Raw genomic sequence first — 13,687 nt, 5'->3', positions numbered from 1 at the left:
TCAGTGGGGATCATGGTGGAATTTTACAGAGAAGGTCTGGATATCCTTAGGATCTACATGAAAACACGGCAGTGAGCACTTTTCTGCTCTGCTTGTAGGGGCATGTGTCAAAAAACTCTTAGAGACATTTAAAAAGATGGGTTAATGTGCTGCAAAACAGACTGATCAGACACCCAAAGACCTACACTACTCTCTCTTGTCATCTTTTAGGGTACTGCAAGCTGTGGTCTGCTCTGTTTTTGGGGTAAGAATCAGGTAGGCTGGAAATCAGTAGTACCATTCTGTTCTGCAAAACACTTCTACTTGTTTTCTTTCACTGCTGTTAGGCTTTCTTTCCTCTTCCTTCTATCTTTATTTCCTTGATAGAGTCTCAGCGTTGCTGTTGCTGATGCTGCTGTTCTGCTTGAATCAGGAACCAAAAACTTGTGACTTTTCTAGCTCTCCCCTTTTTTTGCAGTTTCTGCACCACTCAGAGCGACGGCACAGAGTCCAAAGTCACAACTCTGGGCTTTCCATAGATGAATCTTGAAGATGCAAACACACCACGAAGAGAAAAAAAGGAGTTTGCCTGTAGGTACTCTGAACTTTTCACTGAGTTCATTTGAGCTGACAGGAACAGGACGCTATGTTTGAGTGACAGCATTTACCCTAAATGGAAGTCAGTGTAGAGGAGAGGAGCAAGAGAAACATTATGAAAATCTTTACTAAAGATGAGAAAATATATCCTCTTTGGAAAGAAAACTGTGGAATAAGCCCTCCTGGTCATAAATATTTTAGGTGTTCCTGCAGACAACTGAAATCTATCACTGATTTAATTTTTTTTAACCACAGAGATTATGACTGATATTTTCTGCTTGTGTGCGTGCTTTGATGTTCCCTACAATTGTACTACATTTATTCATTATTTTTTTAAATGTTAACATAAAGAGACTCTCTTTTACTGCATTCTCACTTGCTTTGGGATTTGTTTTGTGCTTGGTTTTCTTGGTTTGGGATTTGGGGGGTGAGTTTTGGGCTTTGGGTTTCTTCCACTTACAATCAAATGGAAACTACTTCTAGGTGAAGTAGGGTTATCCTCCTCCCCTCTCCCCAAAATACAAAGTGGCTCTTTGGAGTATCATTCTCCTTTAGGAAGGTCTGTGCAATCTCTTGAAGATTAGGGACACGTATGCAGGAAGAAAGTTGTCAGGGTTTAGATCAAAGTTGGGGATTGGTGAGGGACAGGGGAGTGGGGAGAAAAAGAAATCACCGAGCTGATCTCAGAGACTGCAAGGCATCCAGCGCCTTCTCTCTCAGGGCAATGTGTACTTTTCTCCTACTACTTGCAAGGAGTTTAAATAACTATTTGAAAAATAAGGAAAATTGTTATTCCCATAAGGCCTAAGCAATACTGAGCTGAAGCTTTAGGAAAATATTGCTCCTTTTTCACCTCTCAGACAATCAGAAAATTCTTTGCATTTTCTGTTTGAGAAAACCCTAAAAATAATGGATAGTTCCTTTCAGAAAGTGCCAGTAACACACCATTCTTCCCCGGTTTTCAGAGCTCACAGTAGTGGCTGGATAGATGAGGCCATCACGAGCCGGAGACATCATCAGCACAGAACACTCTGCTATTTATTTAGACTCTGAAAAAAAGCCTTCTTGCTTATTTTCCTAAAATAATTAAAATGCATCACTTAAGTTCCGATATGCTAAAAAAAAAAGAAAGGAAAAAGAAAAAAAAAAAAAAAGGCGTGGGAGCATAAATGTTTTGGCTCTGAGCTGACAGTAAATATATCTTCACATCATGTTTTTATTTTACCGTTTCCAATGCATCTATCCTTCCTAGCCCCTTCCCCTCCCCCATTAATATCTGAAGTGTCTGAGAGAGCCCTGGAGCTCGCAGCATTCTCTCTCTCCCCTCTTTGCGGCGGGAGATCAGATGTATTACCTTCCCCTTTCTCTCGCCCGATGCCGGCACGGAGGAGCGCGTTCAGCGGGAGCGGGGCCCGGCCCGCAGCCCAGGGGGCCCCGCTCGGAGCCCGAACCGGGGAGCTTCCCCGGCGGGGCCGAGCGGGGCCGGGAGCCGAGCCGAGCCGAGCCGAGCCGGGCACCGGCCCCAGCCCGGTCTACGCGGCCGTCGGGCTCCGGAGCTGCTGTGCTGGTGGCATTGTTAACCCGCAAAACAGGTCGGGGGGGCGTTGCCCCAAATTCCTCCACTGCTGACTGGCTACCCCCGGAAAGGAGTTTCTTGGATTAAACTACGAGGAAATATAAATATATGTTTGTTTCAATCTTCATTCGCCTCGCAAGCTGAGAAATGTCTGTTATTTACACGTTGTGCAGGGAAGCCAGCTCGATATTAATTTAAAGAGGGTAACTCCAGCACTGCTGGTGATGTTCATTTGCAATTCCTACACACTGGCTATTATGTGCAGGGAACTAATCCTGCCTTGCCTTGAAAACAGAGCTTTCACTTAGCTCGCTGCGCTCCTCAGATTTCCTTTAAAAGAGAGCCCTTGTTTTGCTGGGATTTTATTATTTTTAATAACATTACATAGATATTTGAATTCTCCCAATAGGTGTGCAGCGCTTTCTTTTTTCTTTTTCTTTTTCTTTTTTTTTCTGGCATTTTCTCTCACGAGCCCTTGGGGTCCTGCCGTGCTCCCGTGGCTGCCGTGAGACGGGAAAGTTGGGAGCACCCATGACTCGTTCCTCCACCCGGTTACAGCTGTCGGCGGTGCACAGCAGCCCATAGGCGCTGCATAATGGCCAACCCTCTCACACCCTGGATCGATGTCCAGCCAGGGAGCACAGCCGAGGCTTAATTGCATCCATCTGCTGGCATTCACTGAAAGGGTGAGCGATATGGGCCGTGCTGCCCCCCAGGGAAGCCGTGCCTGGGAGAGTTGTGTCTCCTCGCAGGCAGACACCAAGTCCGGCACAAATCGGGCAGGGCTGTCTCCGGCCGCTGAACTCAAATCCTGCAATCCTGAACCCACTGACAGGGAGGGAGCGCTTTCCTCTGCCACCCCCTGCGAGCCAAAGCTGGCCCCTCCGAGGAAAGAGAACCCGGAGGTCAGTGTGACAGCCCCAGCTCGCCCAGCCACATTTCCCCGGAGCACCAAGAGCACCCGACGGCAGGGAGTGACCCAGCAGACCCGAACCGAGCCAGATCTCCTCTAGACCGGGCTTGAGGGGCCGGGGTGTCTGATGGCCGCTAGCAGGACGCGTTTAAAGCGTTTATTGGCATTACGGCAATACAGTGCACGGTCAAAAACAATTCAAGAAGTTACAGGCTTGTTCAGGGCAGCCCTTCCTTCCTAGCCCGAGGAAGAAGCTCCAGTTCTGCACGAATTACTCCAGGAATAAAATAATGCTTGCAATTTTAGTAGGATTTTAGTTTATGTAGCAATGTCTCTCCGACTTCACAACCGCTTTTCCCATCTTATCCCCTACCCCGGGGCAGAATTTGCTCCCTACGATGAGTCGGCGATTATCGAAGAGCCTGACTATACCTCGTACACTTGCCTGGAAGATTTTGGGATAGATTATAACATAATTATAACATAAAGTACTGTCCCTGGGGTCGGTCGGGATCCGCATTTCACAGCCGCATCTCGGGGCGCTCCCATGGCGCCTCTACCTCACGTCAGCGCTCTAGCCCATTTGACAAACGCAGCTTCTCTTTCTCCCGGGGAGACGATGAATTCGTGCTAACATTTCAGCCACTGATTTCTCCCATCTCTCACTTCCAGTCCTCACTGACCCCCTCCCTAGGACCGCCCCTCCCCCACCTCACCTTCATCTCTCCCCCCCCGCCCCCCCTCCGCCCCCTCCCCACTTTTCTTTATGGTTCTAGCCAGCAAAAAGCGGCATTTGATGCCAACACACTGTCCTGGGCTGCTTGTGCATCATGACTTCGCAGACCTCATTCATCACGGATCCTTCTCCCGGACAGTTCCCACTTTGGCTGTCAGGTTTTTCTCGTCACGTCACCTTCTTCCTCCACAGATACCTAATCAGGGAGAGAGCACATCCCAGGCACATCCAAGGCAGAAAAGTCCGCCCACCCCCACCTTCCCGTGCTCCCTGCGACCGCCCTTCAGGCCCCATGGCTTCGGTTTCCCAGGGCTCAAGAAATACAGGAATAGAGAAAAGGGCTCAGCTCTGCAGGACCTGGTGCTAACACAGCTTCCCCGGTCCCAAGCTAAGGGCACCGATTCAGTGACGAATTTCCCCAAACATGACGTGACAGCACCAAAAACTTTCTGAACGGACTGTCCACATCAATTCCTGCCAAAACACTTGCAGTGCTGGAGAACGATGCTGCTGAGATAGCAAACGGCGTCTGGAGGTAGGTTAGGAAATGCTGAAGGTCCGGTTAGCGGAGAGTGCAAAAAGCAGACGTCGAGGAGAGTTTCTCAAGAGCTCCTAGTAAAGTCCAACTATTCTCCTCAGAAGAAAGGTAAAGGTATGGGGGAGCCTATTTAACCCTTATATTAGTGTTTTTAAAAGCATGAAAGAAGGTACAATCCTTAAGAGATTTCTCTTGACTTAAGTGATGACTCTTCACACGGTTAATAGCTTTTCAGCTATCGGCTACCACAATATGCGCATGAAAGCATTAAAAAACCAAAACAAACAAAAAAAACCCAAACAAAACAAAACCGAAAAACCAACAACAACAGAAAGAAACACCAAAGCAAAACCAACTAAACAAAAAGGAACTGCGGGCCCAAACTCCCGTGAGTCATCGTGTTTAATAACTAACTAGGTTCAACTCTGCATCTCTACGTGCGTTTGTATTTTCATTGTCAAAGAATAAGCGTGTATGTTCTTCACATGTTAGATTTGCAATTTCGTGTTCATTTCGACATTTCCTAACGACCCATCCCACAGAGGTGTCTAAAAGCACCTACAGATTATCTCTCATCTCTCTACTACTCTAATGTGACACACCTACTTACATTTTAGGGGTAAATAATTTGAGACAGATTTACAGTTCAACCCTCTCAGTAGACAGGAGGAGAGGTCTGCGTGGAATATAAATTCAAGAATGTAATTCTTTCTCAAACAAATAATCTGTTCCCTTTCAAATATAATTAATGTTTTGATAGTGCATTTCTTGTGAGAGAGAGATACAAAAACAGAGGCAACCTCTTGGATCTCTGTTTGTATATTTTCAACAGGAATTTACAGTACCTATCTTGTGAATGTGACAGATAGAGTGTTTTGAACATTTAGAATTTTATTTATTAGCAGAACTACAGCAAGAAACTGATAGGTCCTTACTATCCACCATGCCCATTTAATACACGGTTTTGTTGCAAAGGAAATTGCAGTTGCAGGAGGAGGGCATTAGTCTTTCAGGGGGATGAGAAATGTTCCCTGGTTCTCAGGGTGCAGACTTCTGTGCTGTTGTGCTCCCGAGGCACACGTCCTTGTGCTTTGTCTTTCATTCTCCTCTCTCTTTCCTCCCTGGGACTGAGCCTATGTCCCTTTTTCTTCTCACGTAGGGAGTTAAGGAAAAGGGTGGGAATATTTTGGTTTTGAGTTTCCAGCGTTCACACTGGTCCGGGCAATGATGTGTTTCAAGTCACATAGTCTGAATAAAGCCATGTTTGAAATTGCCCAGAACATTCGTCAGATGTTTGTTAAATACTGTTATATGACTGCATGGTTCATTAGTTATAGATTTGCTACCTAATTCAGTGGGGTTGAATTGTCTTTTTTCCCCTTCTTCCCCTCTCTCCCTCTCTTTACTTCTTTCTCGCTTTGCTTTCTATCGCTGGTTTCAGAGGAAGGTATGCAAAGACGATTCTGCCACGCTTGGGAACACGAAATTCACTGATATCTGTTCTCAATGCCTATGTCGTTTCTAAAGCACAACACAAAACTGTCTTTGTGAGGGGAAAAAAAAAAACACCAAAACAAACCAACCAACCAACCAAAAAAAAAATCAAAACAAAACAAAAAACCCACCCAAAAAATCAAAACCAAACAAAACCCAAACACCCAACCTCACACCAAACCCAAAACACCAAACCCATCTTTCAACTCAAAATGCTATGAACGCTGGAAATCAGTTTGAGACCAACACCATGTGGGCACTACTATCTAGTTAATGAGTGGCCAGATTCAACTTCCACAAGTATCAAAAGTAAATTTCGCAATCATGCCAGTGCATTGGGTCCCCATTATGTCTATAGCTTAATAATACATCTTGTCATATCGTTCATTTTCCTATGTCATATTATTTGTGAAAAATCGAGTATTAATTAGAAGAGCAGAGAAACTTTGAAAAGTATTGGTTTCCAGCTGGGGCTGCCTTGCCTCACCTCACTTTGCTCAAGCCGGTACTTTCAAAGAAAGGGACGACACATCTGAAAATGACTCTTCATAGAAAGTGCCAGACCTGCAGTCAGTCTGAAAGTCCTTTGCAACAATAAACATTGGGAATATGCGTCATTACTAACCTTGAAAAAATAATCATTGGGCTTAGAAGAGTGGTATTTGCGTTTACAAAATACTGCAAGGAAGGCCCTCTAGTACAGGAAACAGACATGGGCATTCTGATGTCAGGCTTAAAAAAAAAAAAAAAAAAAAAAAAAAAAAGAAAGAAATAAAAAACAAAAAACACCTCAATTTTTTTAAATTTATGAACTCTAGATAGATTATTACAGACCCATAGAGTGTTATCTCCCTGTGCATGGGTAGTATAACTCGGATTTGAAGTATGCAATATTGTAACACCCTTTTAGTTTTATCGTATGTATTGTCTGGATTTACCTTTTCTGGAAACTCCTAAAATGCCTTGTAAACACCTGAACACTATGACAGAGATAACCTTAGTTCAATACAAAGTTACCAACCTCAGTCATTGAGATCCAATTAATTCGATGTTTGCCTCCAGTGATCTGTGAAAAAAAAAAAAAAAAACCATACGGAGAGGGAGGCGACGGACACATAAAAAAGGAAAATATTTACCGCGTTGATCTGATAATATGTAGGAAAATGTCAAATACACACTTTTTAACTATCGTCTTTAAAAATAACAAAAAATAATAAAAATAGCTTCGGTACCTCTGATATGCAACTGGTCTTTTTTCGCCAAAGGCTAACATTAGGGACGATCGCACTTACGTTCAGAAAATATTGTTATTTTTCTTAATGGGGAAAATTGGACTCCCGCGACTTAGATCTGTGGTTTTTAGAACTGGGATGGAAATTGGACTGACACCACTTTGCACTTTAACAATCGGATTTCGTCAGGGTACAAGTTGTTTGTTTAACCCGACAGCTCCGTGCACCCCGTCGCACGCTTTTACACACTCATTAAAACGATTATTCACGACCTGTCGAGTGTTTTCTCGTTCATTCACAGGAAAGACTTAGCGCTCTAAGATTCAAGAGCATACGGTCAGCTATACCACTGGCCGAGGGGAGAGATTACTTATCTCTGTGATCATCTGATGCGAGGCTGTCTTATCTCTACAGGTTGTAAAGCAGCAGTTCCTGGAGGTAAAAGAAAGAGGAAAAAAAATCCTCCCCCCCCCCCCCGCCAACAAAACTTGCCGAAAGCAAAGACGCGGCAGACGAGTGAAGAGGGGCTCGGCACGGCTCAGCACCGGCGGGTCCCGTTCCCGCTGCCGTGGCTCGGGCTCCCGCCGCGCCGCTCCCCGGGGCAGCGCGGGGCCTGCGGAGCCGCTCCCCTCCCGCCCCTGGCCCCGCACCGGCCCCGCTCCGGCCCCGCTCCGAGCCCGCCCCGCGCCCCGAGGTGCCTGTGCCGGCACGGCCGGAGCGGTGCGGGAAGGCATCGATAAAGCAGAGCCCTCCCCTGAACGGCTGCCAAAGAAAACGCGGGTGCCGGCTGGAAAAGAGTGTTTAAAACATACATGGCAATGTCAGCCTTCCGGGGTCCTGAGACGGGACGGCTGGAAAATAGACTGCCTAGCAGAGAGGCTGGGGCGATTCCTTTCGGACCGATTAAATCATTAAGCCAAAACAGCATCACAAAATACCGCCTGCTTTGAACACTCTGATATTTGGATGCCGAACCCTCTCTTTTGTCTTGTTTGGTTTGCTTTGGTAGGCTTTTTTCTTTTTATATATCGATTTCTGATTTCTATATTCAGATTACCTTCCATCTATGAGGAAACCCCAGGGGCCACTCTGTTGCTGGGAAGGTGTTTTACGCTTACAAAGGAACCTAAGGGCCCGGAAGGCGAAGCACACATCAACTCCTGTTCAGCCTCTGCGGATCCAGAAACCCATTTTTCATTTGGAAAATATCTAAACATAATGCCCCTTTATTTAAATGAACCGACCCCGAATGCAACAAGGGATTTTAATCTGAAACGGTTTCCTAATTGCTCGAAAGGCAAGCACGTATAAGTAATTTGTTAAACTTATTGGATTGCAATAATCCACTATCAGGTTAGCTAAGAATGGATCTGTCAAGTGTGTTTCCCAGTCTAAGTTCTTTCTTTCAAACCAATCTGGTATAATAATTAGCAGACAAAGAACCCGAAATATGTAAGCAAATACCTAAAGATCTGCATAAATAAACATACTAATCAATAGCAAGCTACTCAACACTTGTCTTATTGATGAAGAGACAATCGATTTCGCTGTTCCAACCCGCAATCAGAGATCTGTATTTAATTATTAGTACTTTTACCTCCACTGATTTAGTAATAAAAATAGAGGTAATAAGTCCTACCCTTCCATCTAAATACAAATGATAGTGATGACATAACTAAAGGCAACTTACGCTTCCCAGCAAAACAAACAACTTTGCTCAAAGAGAATAAACAAGCAAGCAAGAAAAGAGCTGCCTTTCCTGATGAATGCTAGATGACACCTTCACAGTCAGAAAAGATCGGACAAATACATACATGCAGATACACACACGTCTATACACGTGTATATGTATAGCTATAGAAAGATAAATATAGAGGGAAAAGTTCATTGATGGAACAACAATGCCATTTTTATTTGCAGAATTCTCATCTGTTTTCTCATAAGCCCATATGAGTGTGTGTATACTATATGCTAATAAAAACACACTTGGCATTTTGTACCACTGTGGTACAAACTCTAGACTGCATTTAGAGCCCTCTAGATGCACTCGCCATCAGAACTGCAGTTCAGAAATCTACAGGGAGATTTACTCTTCACCAGCGTGTTGTGAAGTTACCTATGAGCCACAGTATTAAATATATAAACGATTATGTGATATGCTTAACCATACCCCGCCACAGACCTCTCTGATAATCTGTCCCAGCTTTGCTTTGTTTGGGGTCTAGTGAAAAGTCTAATCGGAGCCATCATCTCCATGAGAAAATATATTGGTGTGGGGAGAAAAGTGTGTTTGGGCGTGCAAGCATCATAGAAAGATTTGAAACGCAACTTATAGTATAGCATCGCCAGGATTTTTGATTCAAAAGAACAGTTTGGTAACCAGTGAATATTACCCTTCCTTAATTTATAAAAGGATTGCATCGTTTTGAGACATGCCACGCTTCACAATGAGATTATGCTTTTTTTTTAATGTGATAATGCTTTCTCTGTCTCTCTCTCTTTTTTCTTTTTTTCTTTCTTTTTCTTTTCTTTTGGTTGTGTTCTGAGACTGAAAAAGGGTTCCTCTTTCTTACTCTATAGTCAGGCTTCGCTGAGATTTTTTACTCTATAGTCAGGGTTAAGCAGGTATGTGTCTCTTCTTGGATATAACTAACTTAGACTAGCTAATATTGAATACTTGAGATGAGAGAATTTCTGAGTAAAAGCAAGCAAGGTGGGGGTGTGGGGTCGAGAGGCGAAGGAGAGGGGTTCTCTTCCTTCCACTAGCGAACAGTGCAGGGCAAACACTCAGCCTGGAGGGCCTCCAAGTTAATGGGGATCTCGGCGAGGTCTCCCCGCGGGCCGGCCGAGGCAAACCCGGCTCCTCCGCCGCAGTCAAGGGAGAGCTGCCGGGAGCGCCCCGAAGGGGAAGAGCTCCTTTCACGTGTTTCTACTTTCCTGTAAAAGATGCCCCTGCGAAACCTTTGTAAAGAGCTCTGAATTCTCCACCGCGGAAAAAAAAAATCAATCCAAGAGAGCCCAGGCTTCGTGCCGCCTTTGTAGTTCGAAATTCAGGCTCCCTGGTCAGGCGGCTCCGGGCGAGGAGAGGTTTCACCTCTCGGGCTTAGGTTAAGCAGTTCTTTGCAGCTAGCTTTACAGGGATGCTTTACTCACCTTAGGGTAGGGTGACAATGGCAGGCTTTTCTCAGACCCCCTCTCGTTTAGTCTTTCCTCTCAAATCACGGATAACCCCAAATACACTTGAAGGACTCCCTAGAGATAATTCTTTGAAATGGACTTTGCATTCATTTCCTCGACTGAGAGCAGCAAATCCGCTCGCTTTGAGTCTAATTCGCTAGCCTGATACTGTATTCTGTTACACAGTATTGAAGCGGGGGAGGAGGGGAGGTTGCTGGTAGTTGCTTTGGTTATTTGTTTATTTTGGCGGTTTAATTATTTTTTTTCTTATTTTTTTGTTTTTCAAGTTTTCCCTGATTTGTTTTGCTCTAGCTGCGCGAGAGGTGAGTTTAACAATCCCATTCCTGGATCGAAGCATCCTGTGCTAGTTCTTGGGAAGAGGACTTTAAACGCCTTTCCCTATGGCAACATCTGTCTGTTGGCAGCCAGAAGAACGCAACGCTGAGTGTGCACGGAGAAGGACACTTCACATCTCCCCTCCTTTCTGAGGGGAGCGAGGCGGCGCGGACCCCAGGCCCTGCGAGTACAAACGCCGCCCGCAAGCCGCCCTTTCACCGCCGGGCGGGGGCTGCGGGGCGGCGGGAGCGGCGGGAGCGGCCGCCGCGGTGTGCGGCTCTGCGGGGCCGGTGCCGGGCCCGGCGGGGCGGCTCTCCCGCGGGCCGAGAGCGCCCCCAGCCCGCCGCAGGCGCAGCGCCGCCGCACCGGGCCCCGCGGACACGCGTGTGCGGGTACGGCCGCTCCGTTGCGCCGGGAAGGGCCGCGGGCCGGCGGCGCCGGTCGCTGCCGTCCCGAGGGTAAGCGAGTGCGGAGCCGCCCTGCGCAGCGCGGGGCGTGGGCGGCTCCGCCGGTGCCCCGCGGCGCCCACGGGGCCGTCCCCGGGCAGGTTCGCACCGGGCACACAACGCGCCGGCCGATCTGTCACAAGCCGCCGCCGGCGTGCGCTGCGCGTGTGCGAGCGCTCGTCTCCCTGCACCTGCGCCGGTTTCTGCCATGCGAAAGAGACGGACGCTCGGTACCGCTGCCCCCCGCGCTGAGGTGTCCCGAGCACAGCGTCGCGGAATACTCCACTCGCTGTATATCAAAAAAATTAATTATTTTCGAAAGGTCAAAAATAGCAGGAGCAAAGGGGTCAAAGTCATCGGCCGGGTGGGACACCAGACGCGGCTCTTCCCCTCTGCCACATCAGGACAGCAAAAGAAGAACGAGTCGGTCCGCGGAGGGCCCCATCCCGGGTCCTGCCCACGCAGCAGCGCGCCTGCCCCCACCCGCAAGGATGAGCACAGTGAGCACATCACTTTTATCAGTCATTTAAACTTTTGCCCCTATTCCGAGATTTCGGCACGTAAATCTCAACGTACACCGAACTCAGTCATGGAATTTGGAGAGTGGGAAGACAAAGGGAGAGTGCCTGCAACTCTCTCATGGACAGCAACGCTGCCCGTGATCCCTTTTAAGGGCGCATTTTCTCCACTGGAGCACTCAAAGCAAAATTCAGCTCAGTAAGGCTCTTTGCAAGGTCTGTTTCCTCGATCTCCCCAAATTTTTGGCATTTAGTCGCTTTCCTGGAAATTTAGAGATATTAGCACTCTTTACACAACCCCGAAAGGTGCGATAAGCCTGTAGCTTTTTCTCAAATGACAAGCTCAGAATTTTTAGAAATAATTCATTACAGAGTCCGCCTATACTCGCCATGCTAAAACCGTCTTTCATATAGCAGAGATGGATAAAGGACCAAATTTCCTCCCGACATGAGTGGTGGCGGGGAATTTTGCCTAGCCCCCGTAATATTTCAAAAAGGCAGAGCACGCTCAGGGATCTGCGGGAATGGCGCTCTCTCCCCTTCTGGTACCAAAGGACAAAAATCGCGCGTGAAGTTACTTGATACCTGAGTGTAAAAGAGGAGTAAAATCCGCACTCACCAGGTGCCGTCGGAGGACTCCTATTCCCAAGTGCCATCGTGCGCCTTTCTTGCAGGTAGAGGCAGTTTCTCCTGGCATCTTTAAAAAAGGCAAACACAACATTGCACCCGTGTGACTTTCTCTGACATTGGTGGTAAACAAGCAAACAAAGAGCACGTTAACAAAACAAGCTAAAATATCTACAGATTAACCATAAGAACTGCTAAATCGGCGAAGAAACTTCCAACTTACCGATTGAAACGAAAGAGCCCGAGGGGGAGGGGGAAGGCCGGGGGAGGAAACACTTTGAGGAAGAGACCGAAAAGAAAAAAAGAAGAGAGAGAGAGAGCGAAAATCCTGACATTAGGCACACGCAGTTTTGGTGTAACCGGTGCTTTGAAACTGTGCTTCGGTTGCACGGGCGACCTGCTTATCGGGGGCCACGGGGAAACTGTGCGTTTAGACAGAAGTCTGTCATCTCTATCCATTCGTATCACATGGATCTGCCTGTGGGGATGAGAGGTAGGGAAGATTTTCTTGAAGTGCACCTACCCTTCTGGCGGGAAGGATTGCTGGGCAGGTTTCTTCTGGAGGGTCCCATCTCTCTGGAGTAGCTGAAGTGGAGTTGAGGGCAGGTTCTCCGGTGAGGTAGGAATGTGCAGGAACTCCGCCCTCTGGGCACAGTCACACAAACCCAGCACAACAGATACAGCCAGCCCTAAAACCTCTATTGATCTTCACCTTCACCTCTTCCTAACCCATTTGCCCACCAGTTTTTGACCCATTTACCCAGGCACCTTCACCACGGGGCGGAAAGGGGGAGGGGGGGGGGGTGTGTAATAAAAACAAGAACACTTCAGTGCACAGAAAAGCAGAAAAGCAGACACTAGTGCAATGGATAGACACCTCTGCAGTCTGTGTGTGTCTCTATGTGTGTATACATATTTATTGCCAATCGCTGATTTTGTAGTCGCGTAAGATGTATGCGTATATACTTTCTCGGGCGGGTGCATTATTCGCGATCACACAATTAAGTGCAATAGCGGTGATTATCTACAGGCAGACTTTTTTGTTTGTTTGTTTGTTTATCTCCCATCCTAAGGGAAAATACAACAATTAAAGAATAAAGTCGCTGATAAAAGGAGTATTGCTCAGTGTTCTTTCTTAAGCAAAACTCTGATGCGGTTCAGTCAAAACGTAACCGGAGTTCAGTGGGAGTTTTGCTTGAGTGAATGCTGAATACATGGTGATTGAGACCTCATATTAACACAAGTGGTGAGGGGGTGTGTACCTGAATCATAATTTCTGACATAAATCTTAATAATCATCAGAAGAAGTTATAAAGAGCAAAATGACGTCCCAGTTAAACTATTTTTTTCAAGTATCAGATTAAAAAAATGTCACTCCCCCAAGCAGAAGTTTTGTGCCATTTAAGCCAAATTACATTTTTGTTCATTTTCTTTTAAACCCTTTCGTAAGAATACATTCCACATAAGGGATGATATTTTACTGTAACAAAAGAAAGATATCTAAAATATGACAAAAAT

Source organism: Melozone crissalis, unplaced genomic scaffold (assembly GCF_028551555.1).
Source record: "Melozone crissalis strain CALT ecotype California unplaced genomic scaffold, PUWL_Pcris_2 ptg000018l_1, whole genome shotgun sequence".
NCBI classification, from domain to species: domain Eukaryota; kingdom Metazoa; phylum Chordata; class Aves; order Passeriformes; family Passerellidae; genus Melozone; species Melozone crissalis.
This window is presented reverse-complemented; position numbering follows the sequence as displayed.